The following is a 20756-nucleotide window of genomic DNA, read 5'->3' as shown; positions in this document are numbered from 1 at the left end:
CAGTGAATAATTATTTGCCACAAACACTCTGCTGTCTCTAATCTTTAACACTCTTCCCTTTGCCAAAGTTTTGTCAGAATCAACTCTTATACTTGGTATGATTGCATCTTTACTAATACAGGTCTTGGCTGCTTTCCCATGGCCAGGTTTGGAGCATACACTCAATGTGCCCTCTCATTTAGCAAATCATGCTGTGGAATGCCAGTCCAGTTGTTTTGTTTCTGCTTTCAAGCAATTAATATAGTTTGTAGCTTCCAGTCTCTCTGGTACAGCAGAAAATCTTCTTGAAAAGTCTTATACTCAGCCAGCCCTTTCTTCATTTCAGCCTCTGATATTTGAAGTTTTAACACTTCATCTGATAAACTAGTTAAATCTTCTATTTTTTCCACCCTTTTGTTATTTGAGTTGATATATTCTTTTAGTGTTTCATTGATTTTAGTCAGCTCTGAGTACATTTGATTTATTATTCCTCTAAATTACTGGAAGTCATCTCCTGTACCAAAGTTGGAACTTAAACTGCTTTTTTCTGAAGAACTGCAGGAGTCTTTCCAGTCTGTGATTTCTCTTCACCTTTTCCAGCAAATTTTCTTTCAGATTCTCTACATTTATTCTGTTCTGGCATCCAGGCAGTGTATTCAGTAGCCAGTAATTTAATTTTACTCAAGATGGCAGAATTGCTAGCTCTTATTTCTCAGGGGGTTTTTTTTGTCCGCACTGGGAGAGCTGAAATGAATCCATTGGTCAGTCAACCATCTTGGTAGTCTCAATATACTAGTGGTCTTACTCTTTTCATACCCGTGTTCAGTTGTTGCTTTACAGATCATAAATACTTCTATACTGCAGTCAGTCAGATTACTTGTGACCAGCCATAGATACAGATAATGCTTCTGCTACTCATCATTAAAGTTACAGGATTTCATAGACTTTATGAAGATAGTAATCTAGCAGTTTTGACAAGACAAGGTGGCTCATTCAGTCTGTTTCAGCTTTAATCTGCACTACTTCAATAACTTAGTTTTTAGAGCAATGGGATAATTTCAACTCATAAACACTTATAAACACAGAACATTTCCAATACAATTTAAAGTACTAGAACAATCCACTGAGGTTCTTAACAAACTGATGGCCAGTAAAACCTGCCAAAACTTTATACTGGATGATCTGTTAACTATACTGATAAGAGGGGCAGGGCAGGGTTAGGGTTAGTGTTAGCATACATGAGTTAAGTGGTGCTGGGAGGAGTGCACCACCTAACTCTGGTGTGCTAACCCTACCCTTGCCCCTAACTCTACACACTATGTTACTGAAAACATTTCCCTAACAGTACCACTACTGAGATGACACATGATTTTGTTTTTACAGCTAGGGTTTATAGGACATTTTTATTTGGATAGCATTATTCAGTGGTTTGCGATTTGCTGTTAGTGATATTTACCTTTTTGTGTAGTTAGACTTTTTTTAAACCATTTGATGCTCAGTGTTTAGGGTATTACATATTTCATAACATAATCATTTATCAGCTGGGCTGTGAAGGACATTACCCTCTGTATTGTGAGTTTAGAGTAAGAAGAGCTCCCTTGTAAAAATGCTTTAAGGGTTTAACAGTAAGTTTTGGAATTTGGTTTCTTTTTAAAATAATTTACCTATCTTTTCATTTTTGAATCAGATTTATTTTTCAGTATGTTAGGACTCATGCGATTAGTTCGTATACTGTAGATCAACAGACATATAGAAATTGCATCCTGTTTTTAAATTACGAAACAGTAACATATACTTCAAAGCTGCTAGCTTATTTTACTGAATGCTTTGTGAAAAAGAACAATATTTTTTAGATTCAAGACCTGGAAAGACAGACTTTGAAATCTTAACATTAACACCATATTTTAGGCTTTAATGTTGATTGTTGGATCCTGGTTATGTGATTGACAGTAGATTGCTAGGGTCTATATTATAATCGTGAAAGCCATCTATCGTGAATACATGTTCATCGACAGAACAGCGAAGTACCAAAAAGCGAAATGGAGAATGCCGAATGCATTCCCGGAAGTAACAGAGCTATACAGGTAAGGTAAACCTAACTGTACAAACCTTATCTAAAAACACTTTTTCAAACATTTTTGTAGGTGGGCAAGCCCCCCTGCACCCCTCACCCCACTTTACTTATATATCCCGACTCCGAGACCGCACTACAGTGGGGAAAAGGATTCACTTCCTCATCCCCATGATCACCCTGCTGGCCAAGAAAATCCGTTCGGCATTCTCCATTTTGCACTTTTGGTACTTCGATTGTCTTGTTCTTTGACTTATATGTGTTGATGAACATGCATTCATGAAAGACAGCTTTCGCGATTCTGATATAAACCCGATTACTACAGTTCTTGAAAACAATTTTAACTCCCATTCATTTTTTTTCTGATATGATGCAAATCTTCTAATTCTTGGCATGTTACTACATATAGAAAAAATGTATATCTCTGCATTTCCTAGTTACTATATATATCAAAAATATGTTATATATCTCTCTGCATTTCCTAGTTATTATATATAAAAATATGTTATACATATATATCTGCATTTTCTAGTTGCTACATATAGAAAAAACATTGTGTATCTCTATATTGGTGCAGCCTCGGGAAATGATTGTGTGGGAAAGGCTTAATGTGTCGAGTCATCAGTCCTCATTGAGGCAGTGGCTGCCCTGGATGTCCTGGTCTCAGGGAACAGACCAAAACTCAGTGGTGAAGCTGGATTCCCTGGGTTGCGGTGTTCTTCCTGAGCATGTGGAGCAAGCCTCGGGAGACCCAGCTGGACATACCCAGGTCATTCTGCACACATGATTTCTCTTGGGCATTGCACTTTTCACCAGTCTCAGCATTGCTTCCCCCCTCCCCTTTTTGGTAACCCCCCCCTTTTATTTAAGATTGTTTAGCCTTTATCACGAGTTGGCATAGTCATCCTGACTCTGGCTGTTTTTAGGTCATTGTTATCAGCTAAGGGGGACACTCTTACCTTTGAAAATAATATGCTCTGGACCCTGTGACCTGTATGAGTGTGTTTCTTAAGTAAGACAGTGATAGCTCTTAGCCCAACAAAGCGAGGTAACATAAAGTCCTGAATGTAGGATTTGCACATATAGATTTTCACCATATTTGACACGGTATTGCTTAGAGATTATTATGATTGCCTGTACTAGTACTTACTTACCCCCATTAATCTGTGTTTAGTGCTATGGATTGCCACAGAGCCACCTCCCTTGTCCAGGGTTACATGTCACCCTTGTCCACCACTTGGCCTTAGCGTCCTCCCTCACTCTCCCCTTTACAGCCTGTGTTCCCTATTGTTAGTTTTTCAGTTTTTTTTATTTTATTTTCCTTTCACCACTTGTGGTTTGCATATCCACTTCACATACCTGTTATTCTGTCTCTTTGAAACTCACACTGGTTTTCTTTCTCTTTGAGACTCACAGTATCTTCACACACTTTTAGCAACAAATCCCTGAAAATGACCAGTCCAGTAACACTGACCCCTGGCCTCTTAGCTGCTAATGCTAGATGCCTTATAAACCCTGTTTTTTTCCACCTAATCCAGCAGCATTTGGTGCTCTCAATCCCTTACCCTTAATGAGCGTTATTCATAGGGAAGATAGATAAAGCTTGTTATTTTTCTAGGCTTTTGAGCATACAGTTTCTAATGTTGTATTTTCGGTTTTAATGGGCTACTACTAGGACAAATTTGTGATTGCTTAAACCATTCTTTAGTTTTTAGCCTTCCTACTACACCTCAGATTCACTTTCTTCTTCCCACTTTGTCTGTATCCACCAAGGGACTTCAGCGTCCACCCTCCCTCTCCCTTTATCGTGTATTTTTCTCCACTGTTAGTTTTTTCACACCACTTTGGATTTTCCTCTTTTTAGGCTCACAGTTCATTAGCACACTTTTAGAGCTAGATCCCTGGCAAAAGACCGGGTCAGCTACTCATTTCATGGGCCACTGTACAGCCTGCTCTGTACACCAGAACCCCGTTTTTTCCTGTATCCTACACAGTCATATTTCTCAGGAATGATAGGGTTAGCTCTATTCCTGACAAGGCATTTTTGAATATAAAAGGTTCACTTCTATATTTTCTCCATTTTGAACAGGTTACTGCTTGTGACTTATCTGTTATCGCTTGCACTACTGCCTTTTATCCCCCCAACTCCCCCCTTTTTTTAGTGACACACAGTGCCTTGGAGCTACTACTCTTTTCTAGTTTTACATACATTTTTCTCTCGCTGTCTGAATCCTCCACTTGGCTGCAGTGTCCTCCCCCCTTCCCCATTCCCTTTTCTCCCCCCACCAGCATGGATTTCTAAGCTAGTTTTTCTACACTTTCAGTTGTTAATTTCCATTTCCCATCCAATACTTGTAGTTGCTCTTAGAACTTCACATTCATGTGTTCTTTCCACATAAGGCTAGCGAGTTCGTTACACACGTTTAGTGCTAGACCCCTGCCAACAACTGGATCATTATCAGAAACCTCCAGCCACTTAGGTACCTAGAACATATGCCCAAAAGCCCCATTTTTTTTTCCCACCAACTCCAGCAACTTAAGGTACTCGTGATCTTTTATGAGGGTTATTCATAGGAAAGCTCTTTTTTAAGCAAGGGGATCCAGTATACAGTCTTTAATTGAGTTTTTTCTTACATGATTATTTTTACATAATGAATAAGGTACAGCTTAAGTGCTATTTTTTTACACTTAGACTGTAGCTACTTCCTGTTTATATTTCGCCTGTCGTTGACGATTTTAACTACGAGGCTCCAGCGTCCACTCTCCTCATTTGATCCTCGGTAGTTTATGAGTTACATTCATAGATTTTTTTTGTTTACTCTTTCCTTTATTTGTTTAGTCTTTGTTTTCTACTCCTTCTCCTTACTTAAAGGCCACCCTGAAGAAGATTAGTTGAAAAGCGCTGTGTACCTTCCAGCAAACACTAACCTCTAGCCAATAAAAGCCCCAGGCCATCCTCGTCTCCCTAAACACCCGGGTCCCATTTTATATTAACCATGGAAATGACTTTAGACCCCATGTTTTGTTAGATCATACCCTTTATGACAACTTGAGGCACTTGAGGCTATTTAACACACCTTTCTAGGTTTGGTTTGGGTTTTTTGATATGTTATGATCGTGACCAACTTAGAACCGACTATTTTGTACTATTAGACCAGCACTACTTTTTTTTACTATTAGACCTACAACACAGTATTGGTTGCTTTGATAACAGGGTTATGACACACTGTAGGAAGGTGACATAAGCGGAGCAGACCCACACAGGGTCCATCATCCAATCATAATGAAGGGCTCACCCCCAAAATGATTGGGCCTCTTGGACACACCCTCCTCTAGTAATATAAATAGAAGTGCAAGTGAATTTCTTTTTCATTCACTGGAACAACTCTTTGGCTGGCTCTAATAAAGATCACCTAAGCAAGAGAAGAGAGGAGTGTACATGTGTTTTGTTTACTACTGAGCTTTGTCTGCTGAGATTTGTCTTTTATTGTTGTCTACTGTCTACTGAGTTTTGTCTATAGTGGGGTTGCTCTTTTTCTAGCTGGGTTTCCCTGAGGCTTGCTCCACATGCTCAGGAAGAACACTGCAACCCAGGGAATCCAGCCTCACCACTGAGTTTTGGTCTATTCCCCGAGACCAGGACACCCAGTGCAGTCACTGTCTCAATGAGGACTGACGACTCGACAAATTAAACCTTGTCCACTCAACCATTTCCTGAGGCTGCAAAAAAGGAGTATTTCCTTGCTTTATTTGTACCTTCCTATTTAGGAAGGCTATACTTCACCAGAGACAGGCTCTCCTAACCCCGCTTATAGCTACTACATATAGAAAAAGACATGTTATGTATCTCTGCATTTTCTAGTTACTACATATAGAAAAACATGTTATATATCTCCACTCTGCATTTCCTAGTTACTACATATAGAAAAAACGTTATGTATTTCTACATTTCCTAGTTACTACATATAGAAAAATGTGTGTACACACACACACACACACACACACACACACACACACACACACACACACACACACACACACACACACACACACACACACACACACACACACACACGGGGACATAAGAAATATAATGTATATATCTTCCAGTTGTTTTCTCTTTTCAGTTTATCATACATTGCTATAACTAGAAATTTATATTTGATATACCAGTCTTTATAAAGAAAAATAATCAAATGTCAGTTATCTTTAGTTCTTCTGTTGGAGTAAGGCATGGGTGCCCACTCTCTGCAACTTTATTTGTCATTGCTATTATCCTTGCTTTGTCATACTCTGCATGTAAACTTGGAAGGGTAATTATTAATCAACACAAGTTTATGGTCTCAGCTTAGGCTGATGATTTTGTGTTGTTTTCAAGAATTATGCAGACGAAAATCACATTAGTATGCACACATTTAAAAACACAAAGAATCTGATGGAACTTAAAATAACTCTTGCTAAATCTGTCTGCTTTCTAACATATCTAAGTAAAAGTTACATTACTTTGTTTGATGGCAGGAGATAATAAACCTATCTTTTCCACCTTTAAAAGCATTTATTTCCCTTCCATCACAGACACCTGTACCTTCTTTTCACTTGTTTAATTCTCTGCTAGCTCATCTGTAGGTTCTGTCTTCATCACCTATTAAAGTAGTCCTTGTCCTGGGTCCACAAACCTCTTTTTGAAGAAGTACTGTCAGACATTCAGGAAGTAGTTAGTTCCTGGTTGTGCTTATTCCTTGCCCATCTGTTCTTCCTGTTCAGAATAGCCCCTTTACATCTTCCCAATAAGATTAAGTGCACTGGTATCATAATCTATTTATCCTTTCTCATATAGCTAGCAAGAAGCGTAGCTCCTATAGTCTATAGCTTAATTTCTTTTCTTCAGTCTCAGCGAACTTGTTTGTGGCTTTTCTCTGGACACATACCAGCACCCTGATATTTCTTTCCTTGTATGGTGTGGTAATCAACATGTAGTCACATCAGGGCCCTGTAAAGTGGAAGCATTGTCTCTTTGCTTCAGGAGCCTCTTCCCAAGGATATGCCTCTGCATTTGTTTCATGCTAACACTGTCCTTTCACTGTACTCACTGGTTTTCCATTCAAGGTTTGATCAATACCACTGGGTCAATTGCCATGTGTACCATCCCCCTCCATGGCACTTCACACCATGATTCTAAACTCCCCACATGACATTTCATACCAGTGTTCTCATCCCCCCACATGACACTTCACACCAGGATTCTCACCTCCCCACATGGTACTTCATATCAGTGTTCTCATCCTCCCAAAAGAAACTTCATAGTTTTCTCCTCCCCTCACATGACACTTCATACCAGTGTTCTCGTCCCCCCACATGACACTTCATACCCGTGTTCTTGTCCCCCAACATGACTCTTCATACCAGTGTTCTTATCCCCCACTTGACAGTTCTTCTCACCCCCCAACATGACAATTCATGCCAGGGTTCTTGTTGCAGAAATGCAGTATGATGCATTTGCCTGTAGGGAAACTCATCTGTCAGTTTACTACTCGTGTTCAGCCTTTCCAAATCTTTCCTTAGATACTACTCTTCCTGTACTGCAGTTATCATTGTTTCTTCAGCAAAGAAGGTGATTCTGTTGTCATTCCCTTAGATATGGCTGAGGCAAATACACTGAAGGGTTTGGTGACCATGACAGACCCCTGTAGTTCTCCGCTAATCACCTTCCTAATTCAGGACATTATCCACCTCACCATAACCATAAGTGTACTGTCAGTCAACCTTGCAACTGTCCAGTTTCTCAGCCTCTCCCATTTGCCTAGCAACCTCTTGTATGGCAACAAATCAAAGGCCTTGCTGAAGTGAAGGTAAAGCACGTATAGTGGTATTTTCATATCATTTTGAAATGTTACCCAGTCAAAAAATATGGATAAGGTTTGAATGATATTTCATTCTGGATAAGAAACAATGGTAGTTGCTAACCAGGAGGTTGCTGACCTCTGGAAATATTACCAGCCTTTTCCTTAAGATCCTGTCTTTGAAATTCCCTGGAGAACATTGCTCATTGCCCAGTCCAGAATAACGAGTCTCAGTACAACAAATTAGCAAGATCAAAAGCTTCCTTTCTTCAAAGTTTTCTAGATCTGGAGTGCCTATGTTAAGCAGTGAAAACTCTCTGGAGTCGGAAGAGAAGGAGAAGTCTGCCTTCTCCTCCTTTTCTGAGTTTGAGCAACCATGGAATAGGTATATTTAGAGATTAAAGAATGCTCACTGCAAGAATGCTCAATCATCTGTGAAGACTAAATAAAATAAAATAGTTGCACCAGTTGCCTTATTCCTCAGGAGATGAGGGGTAGATAATCTAATTATGGTTGTCTGTGTGTCAGTTGTGTTTGTATTCCAATCTAAGTTTTGTTTTATTTGTCCTGAAAACCTGGTAACTGCATTAACAGCTGGATATCACTAGGTACCTTCAGTGAGTGGATCTTAGGTTTTATGTTTAGATATTGTTGATTTGGGGGGCTTGTTTCCACATGGGGAGATGGTGCAAGGGTTTGCTTCCTGAAAAAAATCTGAAACATCCCGAAGCTTTAGATGCTTTAGTTTAGCTTAATCCATACCTTGTAATAAATGAGCTGTGTTTCATCACATCAATAGTGGTGTTATGCTTATTTCTACATCCATAATATTTTAGTTTAAATTTACGAATGAGGTTTTTAGTTGATGGATTGGCATATTTATGATGTCTGTCTTAGTAAATTGAATTACCCAGTATTATGACTCTAATAATTTGTAATGTAGAATTTTGGATTATTTATTTATCAGAATCTATGTGGTACTTGTGTTTTTAAGCAGCGAATGTTGCACAAGTGCACAAGTGTTAATCAATCAATATAAATGGGCTCAATTAAGTGGTAGTGAATGCTATATAGAGCCCCAGTTTTACATTACTGACTATTCCAATGAAGTCCTAGGAGACTAAAGCCCTCAATCTGTTTTTATTTTTATTTTTTTCATTAAAGTGATTCAGACATAGCTCCTGTTCTAAGATTTCTTAATCCATGCCTCTCAACTGTCCAGTATATTTCACAAAATAATGAATTTGTAAATTAAATAGTGTGATGTTATAAAATACACAGTGGTGCTTTTATTTCACAGTTGTATACTCTTTTTTTCTTTTTTGGTAAGTGGTAAAGGGCAGTTGCAGCTCCACAAGTTTTGTTTTCCTTCAGAGTACAGCAGTCAGTCAGGCAGGCAAGAGTGGCTGAGAACCACACAAGACTGAGACCACATGGCATGCATGGTTTACAGGAGATAACTGGTCTACAGATATAGCATTTCTGATTTCTTGTGAAATATCTTGATCTGAAAAAAAAAATCAAAACATACCATCTTACTATTTAGAAAAGTGTAAGAATTTAATTGTGTCACAAGCAGAGCAGATGGAGTCATTTGGTTTCCATGGTGCGAACACTGCCATCTCCTGAGAACCATAGCTATCGTACATATTATGAAACTCACCGACTGCTAAGGATCTTTAACACAGCCCTGCTCTTCTGAGAACAGGGAACTTTACATGCTGAAGAATTAAATAATGAATTGATGGCTATGTACGTACCATAACACTGGATCCTTTCATTCACATCCATCTGATATGAGTTATGGGCCATCAAGCAGCTTGTTGGATCCAACCCAGCAAAACCAGTGTTCCAGCCTGAAGTCCTTTTAAGAATTCTATTTCCATTATGTCCTAGTATATGAAGATATCTTAGGTTGAGTTTGGAGGCAAAAATGAAAAAGAGATCCAAGACGGAGTATGGCAAAAAAAAAAAAATGTAAATATCCTTTAGGTCTTACATGATGATATTTTGGAAGGGGGAAAAGTTGTTTTATTGGACAGTCTTGAATGAAAGTATCCAGCATTACATAAGTACATACCTACCATATACTATCCATTCCATCCATCCAGTCTGATATAGTATCTGATTTGTAGGGGTATATATTAGAACACCAAATAGTCTAAATATTGAACGCCCAAAGGCTGAAAATGTCAGACCTCGAACTCGCTATTACACCCCCCACTTGCATGGTAAGGGATGATTGCGAATAGAGTATACATGAGAAATGCAACCTGAAAGCCACCTGGAATGGGTTATTTTGGACCGTTAGATCCCAATTTGAATCTTTCCTGAAGGATATGGTTCTACAAATGTACAGTCTAAGTTGCATGTGTATGGTCAGAGTATACAGTAAATATATATATTAGCCTTCATTGGCATGATATGAAAAAAAGACCAGTAAGTGAATTGGTTGATCCATGTTTGCCTTTGAAATAATTTTTAGGAAGAAAAGAGGGATTAGTACAAAGAGACACTCTGTCTTTGCGAAAGACCAGATAAGTTACTGTAGAAGACAGGGCCTGTAGTTCAGAAACTCTTCTAGCAGGTGATAACTACCTGAAACAATGTTTTCCAGGAAATAAATTTCAACTTTGCAGAAAATGCTGCTTCAAATGGTGGTTTTGGCAAGGCTTTAAGCACAAAACTGAGGACCAGTGGTTGCACTGTTTCTGCAAAATGGGCTGGAGTAGAAAAACTTCTTTGATAATGACCTTGCAAGGTTTATGAAATGCCAGGGAATGGGCTTCCTAACTAACATGAAAGTTGAAAATGGCTGATAATTGTGCTTTTATACTGGCAAAACTGGAACCTGAATCAAACATGGCAGCTAGGAAATGCAGAATATCTGAAATAGGAGCAAAAAAAAAAATGGGTCAATCTCTTGGGAAGACAGCCAACTAATGAAATGTTTCCATTTCATACAATATAATTTGCATGTGGATTCTTTCTCAGAGGCAAAGAGAATCCTAACTATGTCAGAGGATAAAGCATTGGAAGTATAAAAAACAAGCGGTTAGTCTGAGGCTGTGAAGGTTTCAGGTTAGGCTTCCCAGATTGGTGGGAAAGAAAATCCTGTCTGAGATCCAAGATGCATGGGGTTTTCTACATATGAGCCCAGAGAAAGGGAAACCAGATTTGCCTGTGTCAAAAAGGGGCAATAAGGATCACATATGCTTTGCAGTCGATCACTTTTTGTAAAAATCTGAAAATCTGGGTAAAAGAGGATAAGCCTGTAGTAGCCCAGGGGGCCATTGTTTGACAGAAGCATTTTATTTATATGACATTTGTTAACCAGGTTAGTCTGACTGGGCATGAAGCCTGAGGAGAAAAGCTCCAATATAAAAATAAATCATTCATCACGATAAATACAACAGTAGTGTACAAATCTTAGAAACAATAATAAAATACACCTGTTCATCAATACTTATGCAGACTTATAGACAGAACATTAAACGGATTCAAATATACAGAGAGTATGGGTGCAGTTAACGATTAGCTAAATACAACTAGTTGGCATATGAATTTGCAAGAACCAAAATGAAGCATTTAAAGAGGTAGAGGAGGAAGAGAGAATAGGGCTGAAAAAGGTCAGGTTGGGGTGCGACAGAGGCAAGATCATCTTTTACAGACTGCCCCTCAGGACCATAGTGAAGAACTTGCTGCATCTGATGTTGAATGGGGAGACAAATAGCAGCAAGGCTGAGCCCAGCAGTTGAAAATCTGTTGTGCCACTGTCAGATTGAGAAACTACTCATGAGGTATTAGGACTGACCTGCTTAGTCTGTCCACAAAACAATTCAGAGACTCAGGAATGTGTGCTGCAACTAGAAAACAATGTCAAGCAATTGCCTACTGTAAAATGCTCATTGCTTCCTGGCATTAGGGTTATGATCTGTTTCTCCCTTGTTTGTTGATGTACCAAGCAACTGTCATATTGTTCATTTAGCTAGAAATAACACTTGGAGAAAGGTAGTCTTGTACTTCCTGCAATGCTTGTTGGACTGCCCACATCAACCAAGACAATGATGTGAAAGCTGGCCTCTTCTGGACTCCTTGGACAATCCTCTGCTTGTAATTTCCCCTCACCCTAAGGAGGGAGCATCCATGGTCCTAATTGCTGCAGGTGGTTGTAGGACAAACTGTCTCCCAGAATGCATTCAGGGGGAATCTAGTCATCACCATATCTATTGTTTGAAAAGACTGGTTATAATTGGAGTTTACAGTGGTTGGGAAAGATGAGACTACTGTGCCTTTAGCGGCCACTGCATAATTCTCATGGAGAAATGAGCAAACTTTTCCATTAAAATAGACAAGGCCATTAGTCTCCGGACTCTGAGGACAAGGGCAGTTGAAGGAGAGCAGAAAAAGGGGGAGGATCTGGATGGCTTTTCTCAGCAGCTACATTCTATCTGAAGGATGAGGCACTATGGATGTGACTATATCCAGATGACATCCAATGAACTGAATGGCTTGTGCTTGCTGAAGAACTGATTTCTGATGGTTTATGGATAAGCCAAAGGGCAGACAGAGTGGGAGCAAATAGCCATGGTACTGACTAATGATTCTATTGCTAGGGCAGCTTGGAGACAATTATCTAAATAGGGAAAGACTTGAATCCCATGAAGGCATATGTGAGTTACTCCAATTGCCATGCACTTGGTGAACACCCAGGGGGGGTGTGGTGAGGCCAAGGTTATGAATTAAAAGTGACTGTCTGTCAGCTGGAATCAAAGCAATTTCTAGGGCACTTTAGTGAGTTTGATGTGGAAGTAGGCATCATGGTAATTGGTTGAGCACATCCAGTCGTTTTCCTGAAGTCAAGGCAAAATTGACTGCAACATGTCCATCCTAAGCTGTGCCTTTTTGATGCAGTTGCTTAGTTGGCTGTGGTCCAAAATGGACTGAGGTCCATGATTTTCTTTGGAGCCAAAAAGACCCTAGAATAAAATCCTGACCCTGTCTGTTTGGATGGGACCATCTGGGTGGCTCTTTTTTGAATCAAACAGATAACTTCTCTTTTTTTCTGCCTGATATAGCTGATGGAGTGGACATCTAGAACTGTTTGTCTTAATGCTGGAGAAAACTGGGAAAAGTTAATTGTATAGCCTTTAGATATAATCCTTTTTACCCATTTGTCCTGTGTGATGGCCATCCACAGGGACAAATAACCCTGACTGCCTCCAGAGAGAAGCAGTCAGGCAGCCCTTCAAGGATGTTGTGGTTGCCTGTTGGAAAACAGTCCATAATATTTCTGGCTCTATGAACTGTGTCCATTGAAGGGGCCACCTGTGCCTCAGCCACCCCCATCAAAAGTCGGTACAAATGACTGATGATTGGATTTTCTAAACTAGAATGACTTGAGACCCTTTTGGTTCTTGCAGTACAATCTTTGAAGATTCTCATATTTCAGTCCAGTGGCAGAAAGCGTTTTACCATCTTGCTCACACTTCTGCATTCATTCTTTTATGGACTGCCCAATCCAGAGTGAGACAGGTTACTTTTAGTGCATTCACATTTGTGGATAAAGACAGAATTCTGAAGTCCACTGAAAAACGCAGTCCTTTCCAGTGCATCGCTCAACTGTTTGTCTCTTGTCTTATAGAGTATTTATAAAAGTCAAGCTTCTATGTCTCAGGAACAATCTGCCTACTGTTCTAACATTTCCTGCAGACTTAAATATAAGATAGCAGGACCAGAACTATATTTTTTTTCCATCCCTTACCAGCCTCAGTAAGAAACTGAGATCCCTCATAAAATCCTCCAAAGCTAGTTACGAAAATAAAATTGCCAAAGATTCCAAAGACAACCACAAGGCATTCTATAACTATGTCAAGAATCTAAATGGCAATGCTCAGATCTGCTCTGAGCTAAAACAGAATGGCATTAAATATACTGATCCCAAGGATATTGCCAATATCCTGGCAGATCGATTCAGTGCCAACTTCACCCCCCTCTCACCCCCTAAATGGCCCATCTCAATACCGGAAGATTGCCAAATTCCAGTAATAACGGCCACACAGGTAAAAAACGCACTCTCCAAAGCTAAGAATACAGCATCCATGGGATCAGATGACATCCCGGGCTGTACTACATGAACTACAATATGAACTGGCACCTCACCTAAGTGTATTGTTTAATCATAGCCTCACCTCAGGTTTTGTGCCCACTGAGTGGTGCAGAGCTGCAGTTTTCCCACACCACAAAAGGGGATCCACCTTGGATCCCGGAAACTACCATCCCATCAGTCTGACAAACCTTATCTGCAAGGCCATGGAGCGTATTATCATAAAACTTATAAACAAAGACATCAGCAACCTTCAAACACTGGACCCCTCCCAGTTTGGGTTCGTGAAGGGCCGATCTTGTCTCCTGAACCTGATTGATTTCTTCAAATCAGTCTCCAGAGCCATGGACAAGGGTAAGGTGGTCCTCACAGCCTATCTAGACCTTGCCAAGGCCTTTGACACCATCTCCCACTCTGGAATCATAGATAAACTTACTAAGCTAGGCATTAATCCCTACGTCACCCAATGGGTTGCTAACTGGCATACTGATAGAACCCACACTGTAAAAGTAGCCGACTCCAAATCCAGCTCCAGACAAGTGACAAGTGGAGTACCTCAGGGTTCAGTCCTGGGACCGCTTTTGTTTGGCATCTACTTCTCTGAAGTACAGGCTAACACTAAGGGACTCTGACTAACAAAGTTTGCAGATGACTGTAAACTGGGAGCCATTACTAAATCCCCAAATGATGTGGATACTCTACAAAAGGGCCTTACAGAAACAGATGCTTGGTGCCAGAGCCATGGGCTCAAGCTCAATGCCAAGAAATGTATAGTTATCCCCTTTGGGAAAAAAACATGTATCTGTGAATTACCATATAGGTGGCAGTACACTAAACACCGAAAATGTGATAAGAGACTTAGGGACACAGGTGGACAGTGGTCTCACCTTCGATAACCACATCACCACAACAGTCAGGAAATCCTTCTATGTGGCACACCTCATCACTAAGGGCTTTTCATCCAGAAAAAAGGAGGTCATTGTCCCACTGTACTCATCCCTCATTAGACCCATTATAGAATACAACGCCCTGTTTGGTATGTACCTCTCAAGACATCTGCAACAACTGGAAAGGCCAAAGAAATACCTCACTAAATGAATCACAGGCCTAAAGTAGATGCCCTACGCTGACCGCCTTAAAAAACTCCAGCTATACTCTGTTGCATGTCGTCTACTCAGAGGCGATCTCTGCTTAACATACAAGGCCATGTCAAACCCAGAGCTGTTGGACATGCTACACTTAAAGAAATCCCAATCCCTCAGAGCCACACACTCCAGGGATCTAAACCTTGTCATCACAATAAACAAAACATGCTGGAGGGATAGGTTCCTGACCCAGAGACTCCCCAGACTCTGGAATAGATTGCCCATACATGTCAAGCAGAGTGCCTCTTTGGCCCTCTTCAAAAGGAATCTTGACGATTGGATAGGAGAAAGGAAATTCACCCCGGGGATCACGTCAGTCGCCCTATTAGACAGGGGTCCAGGGAAGTAAATAGTATGGGAAGAAATAGCCAGGGAATTGTTATGGCTAGGCTTGTATAGGCCCTAGGGCTGATAGCCTAGTACTAACCTATGAACCTATGAGGACATATTTGAAGGTGCATTTACTGATGGAAGAAGTGAACAATAAAGTCGCTCTATCAGGCTGGCATCTGCAAGTTCTATCAAGTTTTATATAAAATCTAAATACATCACTAATCCAGACTAGTTTTCTGTCCTGCCAGTAGGCTGTCATTAAGCCCACATTTCCAGCTCCAACAGTAATGACAACTTAGAGAAACAGGTAATTGCCCAGTCAAGATCAATTCTCTAAGTGAAGGGTACTCACCTTGACACAGTCTAAATTGGGATAGATCCTAACAGACACCCGTACCAATGAATAAGGCAGATAGCTTTTGGTCAAATTTCATATCTCACAGGGCTAGGTAGTGTTAGGCTTGATTTGTAGTTTGACTGTTGACTTCACATAGCTTTTTACTAACTGATTTATTGAAAAGTACAGGATTTATTGAAAAGTACAGGATTTGCTAGGCAGAGATACACTTTTTTTGGAGTGATGCTTAATTGTGAACTCCATTTTATAAAGAAGTAATCCACAGAGTGAGTAGCATTTTAGGGTCCTGAAAATTGCAGTTTTTCTAGATAATAATCAGATTAAGGACTGTGGGAGAGACAGCTGGCTTCTGAAGAACAAGGGTACTTGTTTATCATACTAATGATTTCAGTTTAAGCAGAATAGACGTGGTTAGCTTCTGTCTGCAGTCTGTGGAGGGTTAAGAACATTCTAGCAGTCCCTTGTACAAGTGCTGACCATAAAGCTCTGTTCATGTAGTCTGTGTGAGTGGAGGTGGTTGGGACCAAATGATCTTGGGGGGGATAGATCCCGTGATCTTGAGAGGTTCCATAGCAAATCCACTGGTGCAGGCAGAAGCATATATATAAAGCATAATCACATATATTTCACATCTACTTCAGTTTAGTGGTCTTCATTTAAATTTATGTTGGCATTTAGCCACACAGTAATCAAGTAGCGTTACTGCAGCAAAGCACATCTGCTCAAACAATATCCTAACATGGAAAGAGCTTACACTGTGGGAGATCTGCAAGCCATGCATATTTAAGGCTAAGGAGAAAAACATATAAGAGTTTGTATTTGGAATTTGGCGCTGTACACAATGAACAAGTTATTGTATATCTGAAATGGTTTTTGGGCTCTAGATAATAAGCTAGAAATATTTTTCCCCCTACAGTTGAAGCAAAGGTGACCACAGCAAGCTATTTCCTTTATTAGGGAATGCATGGATTACAGGGTATTGGAAATGATGGACATAACACAGTTGCATAAGTCCTATTTACCTGTACAAGTAGGGGCTTGAATTCCTCACTGCCTCAGTGGCAGCACCCAGTCACTATCCCCCTGACTGTGCATAATCATAGTGAACTTCAAGCTATCCTTCATTGCGGATGAAAAAAGCCTAAACACACTTTCTCTGATAGCTAAAGACTTTCCTCTCAGGAGGAGAGGAGTCTGAGCTTAAGAAAGCTGTCCGGTACAGGTTTACCTTGGTAGATAACCCCAAATATTACCAAGGTAGTGGGAATAATGACTATTATGGTTGTCTAAACCCCGATTCATGCATTAAAGCTCAGGTCTTTGTGAATTTAATTCTTCTGTAACATACTTAGGTGTGAAAGTAGTCATTTGTGATTTTAGATACCCTTTATAATGGACTATATTTACATATATATATATATATATATATATATATATATATATATATATATATATAGTTCCCCTTCAAAAGATCGAATGGATGGAAGCTCGAAATTCATAATCTCGAGACCAGAATCTCGAACTTCCATTCACTCGAAATTGTGAGTGGGAGCCTTAGGTTTAAAAAATAAAAAGTTAACTTACCTTATTGCAGGGGGCCAGGTCCCCTGTACCCTAACAGTTTAAATGTGAATGTTCCATGACCGCACTATAGCAGAGGAATGGAAAATCTTCTGTTTTGGGCTTACGCATATAGTGCGCAATGGGAGATTTCCCTTTCCTTCACTATAGTGCAATCTCGGATTAGGTATATTTAACTAGAGGGTGTGTGAGGGGTGCAGGGGGGTGAAGCCCCCCCGTGAAAACATTTGAAAGGTGTTCATTTTTTTGTCCCTTTCATATGTTCGAGTTTCTCTAAATTCAAGATTCTGGTTTCAAGTTTATGACTTTCGAGTTTAGAGAAATTCGATCATATGAAGGGGAACTATATATATATATATATGAAAATGCCGAAATCTCAAAATGCAGACGACAAGAACACAGACACCGGAAGATCGACAACAGAGAAGACCGACAGTTGAGAAGCCTGATGCTGAGAACACCGACATGTAAAGGTAAGGTAAAGGTAAGTGTGCGATAGGGATGGACGTTAGGGTCAGGGTGTGGGTAAGGTAAGTGTGCAATAGCGACGGTCTATAGGGTTAGGGGTGGGTTAAGTGAGTTAGGGTTAGGGTGCGGGTCAGGTGAGTATGCGATAGTGACAGACATTAGGGATAGGGGCGGGTTAAGTGAGTTAGGGTTAGGGCGCGGGTTAGGTGAGTGTGCGATAGTGACAGGCCTTATGGTTAGGGTTTGGGTTAAGGTTAGTGCATAGATAGTTGTATATGTAAGGTTCAGTGTTGGTTTGTAAGGTTTTTGGTGTGCTTCTGTTGTGTGTATGCTTTTTGGACAGGGGATTTGTTTTGTTTGCTGAGTGTCAGGATTGTGGTTTGTCGGGTATATGACGTTTCACGTTTCTGAACTTTCGGTTTTGTGGTGTCAGTGATTTCGTTCTCAGTGTTTTAGCTAGACCCATATATATATATATATATATATATATATATATATATATATATATATATATATATATATATATATATATTAATTTGATTTTCGCAATTATTTCAGTCCTTACAAGATGTTGATTGATATAGTTGATTATTGCTCCTTGAGTACATACCCACAATATGCCAGCAGACCATTGCATTCGCTGGTAATATGTCTACTAAAAAGTTACTGAATGTTGTCTTCACTTTACAAGACAGTACTAGAGTTTTATGGATCTCTTATCTAGCAAAAGGATTGACACTGTCTTCTTATCTAAGAAGGAATTACCAACTTTATTGAAAGTAGTATTCACTGGTGATAATTTAACTTACAGGTTAGGGGCATTGCCCAAGTAGTTAGATGATGGCACTGTAAATATGAGGAACCTATACGTGATCACTGTTGGTGACTCTGCAGTAGTCAAACAGCACGTGAAGCTTCCTCCCATTGCCTTCTTTACCAATTTGTGCTAACCCTAACCCTGCTCCACACTCCAACTCTACAACTTACCTTAAAGAAAAACCTTTCCCTTAACATGACCAGAATTTATACAAACTGCATCTGAAGTTAAGCAACTTTAAAGGGAAAGTATCTGCTTTACTTTTGCAACAGGTTGTTCTTTACATGCTATAGTTTTGGAAAGTACATATTTCAATATGTGGGCATCAAACTATTACATTTCAGTGCTTTGCACTTCGAGTGTCATATAATTGTGCGCGTGGGCACGCATGTGTGTGTGTGTGTGTGTGCCACACACACACACACACACACACACACACACACACACACACACACACACACACACACACACACATACACACACACATGCACACAATGGAATGCCTATGAAAAAATGCTACCTAGATTCCTGTTTCAGCCATGTTATTACCTGAACTTGGAAAAAAAGTTTAGCTATTTAATGGTTCAAACTCAATAGCAGGAACAATTTTATAATATGAGCAAGACAAACAACAAGAGGATTCTGGTAAACAGGAAATGCAAAAAGGTGTGATCAGGTATGGACTGGGTCAAGTTAGCTACAAAATAAGCACTGCATCAGCAAATAGATCTTTATGTGCATGTGGCTCCAACTAGTGTATAATACATGAAAAATAAGTTACAAGACTCCTTCCCCCACCCCTGTACAACTATGAGATCTCACACACATACACACACACACACACACACACACACACACACACACACACACACACACACACACACACACACACACGCAGGCACACACACACATCCCTCCTTGGTTTTTATGCTATGAACTATTAAACTGTGTTTCGGTAAGTTTAGTTCACAGTCACAGATTCTGAAACATAGAAAAATATAGACTTTTAATTTTTCATTAGATGTATTACACTATATGTTGTCAAATTTGTAATAATAAACATTTTAAACCACAGGAACTAATATACACTCTAAAACACTATAACTGGAGCCCACTGAAGACTTTACCCTTAGATGCAGCAGTTGAATATTTTATTAATACTTTCCTTAATATACTCAACAGTATGGCACCCCTAGAACAGTTCATGTCAAAGCAAATTCTGCCCCATGGCTTACTACTGAAACAAAACCATCCTTAAGCAAAGGGACAAGGCCTGGATCTCCTGGCATACTAGCAAAACTATGCCTGATCATTTTACTTATCAACAACTCAGGAACAAAGTTAAACACCAAATCAAGCTAGACAAAAATAGCTATTATACTAACATGCAAATTAAATATCTAAATAACCCACAAAGATTCTGGGCTACAATCAAAAACATACTCGATCACAAACAAACAAACCACAACCCCTCCCCCACTTTACCAAATAACTCAGAAACCACCACTGAACAGTTTAACAAATACTTTACAGAAAATATTCTTGCACTAACCAGAGATAACCTACAAACAACTAACAATCTAAATAAGAATAATACTTCCTTCTCATTTCAACCCATCCCCACCAAAACCATAGAAAAGCCCCTAAAAATGTAAACCAACTACAACTGCAGCTGATACCTTACCAGCAGAGTTCTTAAAAATTGCAGCTACGGCTATATCTTATCCCATATCAATACTGATTAACCTTTCGATTTCTGAAAACGACGTCCCTACCATCTGGATAATTTCTTATATTATCACCCTACATAAAGGTGGCAAATCAACTGAATTAACTAATTATCACCCCCGTAGCTATCCTATCCCCACTTTCAAAACTCCTGAAGAAATATATACATTCCCAACTTATGAGATATCTCACATCCAGTAACTTACTTGCCATCTCTCAACATGGATTTAGACCATCCCATAGTGCAACCACTGCTGTACTTAGCTTTACCAACACCATAAACCAATACAGGAATGAGGGAAACATAGTCTCATCAGTTTTCTTGGATAT

The sequence above is a fragment of the Protopterus annectens genome, chromosome 7.part0 (genome assembly GCF_019279795.1).
Source record: "Protopterus annectens isolate FY-2018-M chromosome 7.part0, PAN1.0, whole genome shotgun sequence".
Classification (NCBI taxonomy): domain Eukaryota; kingdom Metazoa; phylum Chordata; order Ceratodontiformes; family Protopteridae; genus Protopterus; species Protopterus annectens.
Note: the sequence above shows the minus strand (reverse complement) of the source record.